This window comes from Rattus norvegicus, chromosome 4 (assembly GCF_021556685.1).
Source record: "Rattus norvegicus strain SHRSP/BbbUtx chromosome 4, alternate assembly SHRSP_T2T, whole genome shotgun sequence".
Classification (NCBI taxonomy): domain Eukaryota; kingdom Metazoa; phylum Chordata; class Mammalia; order Rodentia; family Muridae; genus Rattus; species Rattus norvegicus.
Genome location: NC_141537.1, coordinates 128693662 through 128700233, shown reverse-complemented (window position 1 = coordinate 128700233; position 6572 = coordinate 128693662). Strand labels below are relative to the sequence as shown.

Sequence of the window (6572 nt, the reverse complement as noted above, 5' to 3'; positions counted from 1 at the left end):
TCTCCTGCAAATGTTAACCACATCTCCCAGCATTTCCAATGGCAGAATACGTAGACAACAAGGCCATAGAAATGTGTGGGCCTACCTGGTGTGCGGTCTGTGTCAATTCAATCTGAAGGTTATGTAAACTTTCAATACCTAGTCGTCTGCTTTTGAGCAAGGAAATAAATCTAAATGTTTATAATTTTCCTGATCTGTTATATACCCAGGGTTTAAAAAATTCTATTTTGGACACTATATTTTTCTCTCTTTTTTAAAATAACCAAACTATATTATTTATAATGTGTCTTTTTTGTCTGGTTTAATCCATGTTTGATGTCCAATTGTGTATATATAAAACTGTTAGTTTTATATTGTAAAATTGATATGTGTTCACTTTAAAACAATTTTTGATTTAGCTATAAGCAACACAGCCTTAAACATGCGGAAATTTATTCTTTCTTGTCAAGTTAGGAGCCAAGCTATAGGACAGTGGACTTTCCATGATGGCGGATAGTCATGTTGTCCGGTTCAGGAGCCACCACCCACAGGAAGCTGTTAAACACTTGAGATGTGGCTAAAAGCAAGGTCAAGGAGTTGAATTTTTTACTTGGCATAATTTTAATTAAAATACCTGTGTTTGACCAGTGCTGCAAACATGGTAGTTAGCATGAAAATCAGTAGGTTGCCATGAACAAGGTGTGTGCCTCTTCATCCTTGGGCAACTTTGTGGGGAAGCAGAACAGCTGAAAAACAAACAAACAAAAAGACAGACAGTGGAGGTAGCATGGCCGAGCGGTCTAAGGCGCTGGATTAAGGCTCCAATCTCTTCGGAGGCATGGGTTCAAATCCCACCGCTGCCAGTAGCTTAGTTTTACGGGGTTGGGAATTTAGCTCAGTGGTAGAGCGCTTGCCTAGGAAGCGCAAGGCCCTGGGTTCAGTCCCCAGCTCCGAAAAAAAGAACAACAAAAAAAAAAAAGACAGACAAACCCCCTGACAGACTGTGAATAGAGACCACTTCCGGATTGGGCAGTTTTAACTGTGCCTGGATTCCTGAATCAGCCCTTTCCTAACTACATGACCCAAGTGAGTTACAAGAGGCCTCAGGCTCCAATTCCCTGTCATTTAAAGGGCATCTCTCACCTCCCAGCCCGGCTGTGTGACTTGAGGTCATCAACATATCCCCATATCACTACAGCACTCACACAGACCTGTGGACATGGCATCTACCCTGTGTTTCCAGAATATTAGTGTAGGTCCCGGGGCAGGCTCACACAGCAATAGAGGTGCCCATCAGTCTGGAATAATTTACTGCTATCACAGGAAAGGAAGCACATCTTTCCTTGTCTTTCATCTGCAGTGACATATGGTCCAGGTACATCTGGTACTCCTTGCTGAAAGATTAAGGTATCCATGGTACCTGGTGGCCAGAGACCTGGACAGTAAACAGGACCCTACTAATAGTCCCCTAGACCAGCATTCCAGGTACCACAAAATGTTTCCAGACCCTAGTTTTACTCTTCCATTTCTCAGTGGTTTTTTTCTACTTAGCATACAAAGGGTTTCACTTTGACATTTTTGTACATTTTTTTGTCCTCCTCCCCAACTCTCCTCTAACTCCATCCTGCTGCCCCCACCCTACCCACAGTGGCTCTACTTCTGTCTTCATTAAGACAGAATAGTCCACTCATACCAGGAATGTCAGCATTCCTTTTCAAAATTGCAAATTGGGCCCAACTAGACATGGATTCAGAACCTGTGAGAAGAGACAGCCCACAGACTTTTGGTTTAACAAGCTCACTGTACAAGGAAGTGTTTAAGAGACCATTGGCCAGGAAAGACTCTCTTTGAGTAATTATAACTGAACTAAGTCATTCAGGGCTTTCTAGAGCCTCTTGCTGAAGTGACACCACTGAGCGGCATGAGGTACAAAGAGGAGTTCTCTGTGCATGGCCAGTGACAGACTGCCAGCAGCATAGGAGTTCCAGGAAAGTGGAGGACAGGAGCACATGAGTAACTCTGTGGGCATGGCCAGGGCTGGTACTAAAAAGGGCTCGACAGCTGAACACATTTCACCAAGTTGCCAAGATGACACAAGATACTCAAGGCTCTAATGCAGGTAGAAACCCCCTCCCCCACGCAGATGCTGTTTTAATTCAGTTCCGGTTCCATAGGTGTGCCTGTTTACCTGGCCAGCATGGGGGCAGGGGACTGGCTTTGAGCAGCCAAAGCCTGCAGGTGGAAAAAGCACCCGTCCCATTCATTGCTCTGTGCATCAGGAGCACAGAGGCTGCCATCTCCTGAGTTCTCTTTATGAGTTTTCTTTAATGGAAAACCACTACTTGCTCAGGAAGACAATTACCCATTGTTAAAGAACACTGCACAGCCCTGCTTGTGTCAAAAGTCACTACAGTGAGAACCAACCATCAACTGCGGGAAGCATTCAGTAAACTCATTATAACAGTTCAGTGATGAGCATTTTTTGACTTCCTTTTCTGGGTCTTTCTTCCTCCTCTCACCATCTCCACTACAAGCCTGTGTTTTCTACTGTTTGCTCAAATTTTTTTTTGTTCTTTTTTTCGGAGCTGGGGACCGAACTCAGTGTTTGCTCAAATTTTAAAAGGGGGGGGGACATATTTTCTCTGGAGCTCTGAGAGCTGTTATTATGCCCCTGGGGGCAGCTGTTAGAGAGGAGCTGTCTCATCGCTCCTTTATTGTACACCCTGGAACTGACGGAAGCGGACTACCTCACTGTTGTCTTGTCAACCATAGGAAAGTCTCCCTGAGGTGCTAGGGACAGAGCTCAGTTAGTGGAGTGTTTGCCTGGTGCTCACAAAATCCTGTGTTCAATCCCAGTACCCCAAAAGCCCAATATGCTAGGGTATACCTGTCTCCATGGCACTCGGTGCCAAAGGCAGAAGGATCAGAGGTTTATAATCATCCTTATCTGTGTTGTAAGTCTGAGGCCAGCCTGGGTTACCTTAGACCCTCTCTCAAAATAAACAAAGTAACAGTTGCCCACTGTGATCCTCTGCCTGGCTAACCTTTTCCTTTGTCTTGTGACTCGGAAGCTGGGGAAAACATAATGTTGGTTATAAACACGAAGTTTCCAAGTATGGGGAACTAGATTACAATTCAAACTGTGAGCCAAGTTCACCCTTGCAAGTTTGTCACTTGGACTGCAAGAACCAAGGCAACCAGGGCTACACGTGAAGACCCTTGTCTCAAACAGACATAAATAAAATACAACGAAATCCTAACTATAAGTTTAGATGGATTATTTCACTTCTCTGGGGGGCCATTGCCTTCACATGTAGAGCCTCTCTTGGAGTATTTCTGAGAGGATCATATAAAGCAGTGTGCAAAATGGGCACAGACGTCCACACTCCAGCCACACTCTCCACCACAGCTTATTTCTATACCCGGCTAACCCAATGCCCTGCTCATGAATCTCTGCCCACCGCCTTCCCTAGTGCTTCTCCAGGTACGTGACCCTTGTTGGGGCTCCAAGCCAGTCCCTGTTTCTGTATCTCCTCTAAAGGACTCACTCAGTCTTGTTGTTACAGAGCAGCAGAAACACCCACACCCTTTAATTGCTCTCTCCTTGTGTTTCATTATGAACCTGGAAGACAAGACTGCCCTGGGAGGAAAAGGACAGTCCACTTGCCAGGGGAAACACAGGCATATGACTCACACACAAGCAGGACTGAGATTGTCCTCTTCAGGGCTTGGCTTCCTTAATTGTAGATTACATCTAATTTATCTTATTTATTTTAATTGAAATAACTGCTGTTCTGTGTCCTGCAGCACAGTGTCACACTGTCACAACTATAGACTTCCTGTGTCTGGCAAGCCTTGTTATTCACCCCACAGTGGACGGAGGACTTCTGAGGTATGTCTTGGGAAGCATCAGTAGTTCACCCATTAATCCTAAAATCAGTTTTCCCTCGACAACTACTGTCCCTGTGTGAAGACCCCATGCAGCACTCTGTTGAGGACAAAGCTTTGTTTGCTGTGTAGGTGACAGATCTTGAGGAAGAAGGAAATAACTAAGCTTCAGCTAATCATTTTTCTTCCTGTTTTATGGAAAGCCAGCAGTCAGCTTAAGGTGTAGGTGCCATCTCTCATGCCTTTTGAGACAAAGCCTCTCCCTGGGACCTGAGACTAGTCTGAGGCATTTGTCCATGCCTCCCCTGCACTATGATTACAGGAACACATAGCCACACCAATGTTTTATGTGGGTTCAGGGGATCGAACTCAGGTCTCCATGCTTGTACCTCACTCGGTGAGCCCTCTCCCTCGTCTTCCTCTTCATGCTGATTCAGATCCTGCAAATTGTATTTTGTAAGGTCATATTTTTCAATCTTGCAAATTAATATTTCCCAATTGCCTCCTGTGTATAGGGAGCAAATATACCAAGGGTACAATGACCCCAGGGCACCGGAAGAACTTCTGTGAGGCCATTTCCATGAGGCAAGACCCAGGGACAGCATCTGGCTCTAAGGGTGGCCCTTCATCAAAACCACAGACGCACAGCAATTATGCTCTTTCTCCTTCTGTCACTTCTGCACTGGGGGCAGTTGTGGGTGAAAGTCCCTGTGGTGGTTTGAATATGCTTAGCCTAGGGAGTGGTTTTATTAGGAGGTATGGCCTTGTTGGAGTTAGATGTGGCCTTGTGGGAGGAAATGTGTCATTGAGAGGGTGGGTTTTGAGACACTCCTACCTTGACTGAGGACAGTCTGCTTGCTCCTGGCTTCCTTTGGATAAAGATGTAGACCTCTCAGTTCCTCCAGCACCATGTCTGCCTGGATGCTGCTGTGCTTCCTGCCACAAGGATAACTGACTGAAACTCTGAACCTGTAAACAAGTCCCAATGAAATGTCTTTTATAAGAGTTGCCTTGGTCATGGTGTCTCTTCTCAGTAGTAAAACCCAAACTAAGACAGTTGCCTTCTGATAATGCAGCAGAGGTTAAGAGCATGCCTGAGCCCTGCCACTCTGTCTTAAACAGAGTAAGGATGGTACCTTCCTTCAAGAGGGTGGCAGCCCACTGGTGGGAGGAAGGCCTTCTAGGTTGGAAAGTAAGCAAGCTCTATCTGGATGGCAGAGGAGATGCTGCTGGGAGATGACAAGGAAGGCCAGGCCGACTGACAAAAGAATATTTGAAAACAAGCAGGCAAGCATCCAAAGAACAAAGGGGGCAGGAAAATGCTCAGGTGGACCAGTGTGTGGGCCTCGGGAGTAGGCACGGACATTCGATGGGGGAACCAGTGTAGCAACACAGGTGAGTAGCACAGCACAAGAGGTGGGCAAGAACAAGAGCTTTGTCCCACAACCACCATGGTAAGGGTTTTAAAGAGTAGGGCCTCCACCCACACTCTCCATTGCTTTGAATGAGGTTTATTCCCACTACAACTCATGAGGTGGCTTAATTCTCTAAAATAACAGTACTGAGGTGGGGAAGTCCTGAAGGGAGATAGTTGGATCATGGGGCAGCACTCTTAGAAGGTATTGACAGCAGTCTCGTAGCACTGGACTGGATCTTTTGGGACTGCACTGGTACTTACGAAACTGGGTTGAGGTGAAAGAGTAAACCAGGCCCCAGCTCAGCTCACCTTCATTTTTTTCTCACATAAGCTCCGTCCTTGAATCACCCTCTATGTTGTGATGCAGACAGAAGGGCCCCACTAGAGGGGCAGGCAGATGGAGCCACCTAATCTGGACTTTCTGCTTCCAAAGGGTGGGTGGGGGTGTGGAGGGAACCATAAGCTACACAAACATCTTTTTGTTATAAAAGCATCTAGGCATTTTACTAGAGAAATAAGAAACAAAGTAAGACAAACACGTTGTTTTAAAATGAAATAAGAGCTTCCTTGGAAAACCAACATTTAAGATGACCAATGAAGATCTTTTCACATTGATGTAGGGGAAGGGATTTGGAGCCTGCCAAGGGCGGCTCCTTGTGGGAAAGCACCTCCCTGTAGCCTCTGCTCTTTCTTTTTTTTTTTTTTTTTTTTTTTTTTTTTTGGTTCTTTTTTCCGGAGCTGGGGACCGAACGCCTCTGCTCTTTCAAGCAGTTAACTCACTACTCCAGAGAAAGGAGCAGGGTGCTATGGAGGCTGAGAATGGTTCCAGTTGGGAGTGGGTCAAAAGCTTAACATCTGGAGCCAGAGCCTGGCTACTGTGGAAGTTGTGCATTTGAGATGCTGGGGCAAGGATTATTCCATGGCTTTCTAGGAGCATCATTCAGGCTAGGCCAGGGTTAGACAGGATGAGGGTTGGGGTTAGGCAAGATAGATGGCACCAAGGCTCCAAGATATTGGTTATGGATTCAGGTTAGCCAAGAAAGAAGAAACTAACTCAGGTTAGGATTGTAGAAACGAAATGAGATGAGCCCTCGAAGCCTATAGGAGGTCAAGGGGAAGATGAGGCCACGAGGGTGTGAAGAAGAGTGTGTCTGCATACTGGGCAAAGACATTCTGGACAACAAGATCCAGGAGACAGCCCATGAGTCAGTGGTGCTAGTGAAGTTCTAAGGTACAAGAGAGACCTAGAAGGTGAGCAGCAAGACTGAAGTCATGCAGGGGCCTATGG

The 6572-nt window shown here is 46.0% G+C and overlaps 1 non-coding gene across 1 annotated transcript; it reads left to right on the top strand.

Moving 5' to 3' along the window:
- The first annotated feature begins 760 nt into the window (after positions 1 to 760).
- Trnal-aag2 (transfer RNA leucine (anticodon AAG) 2) lies at positions 761 to 842 on the top strand. The gene has a single exon. It is a non-coding gene; the product is annotated as a tRNA-Leu (tRNA).
- The last annotated feature ends 5730 nt before the right edge of the window (positions 843 to 6572 follow it).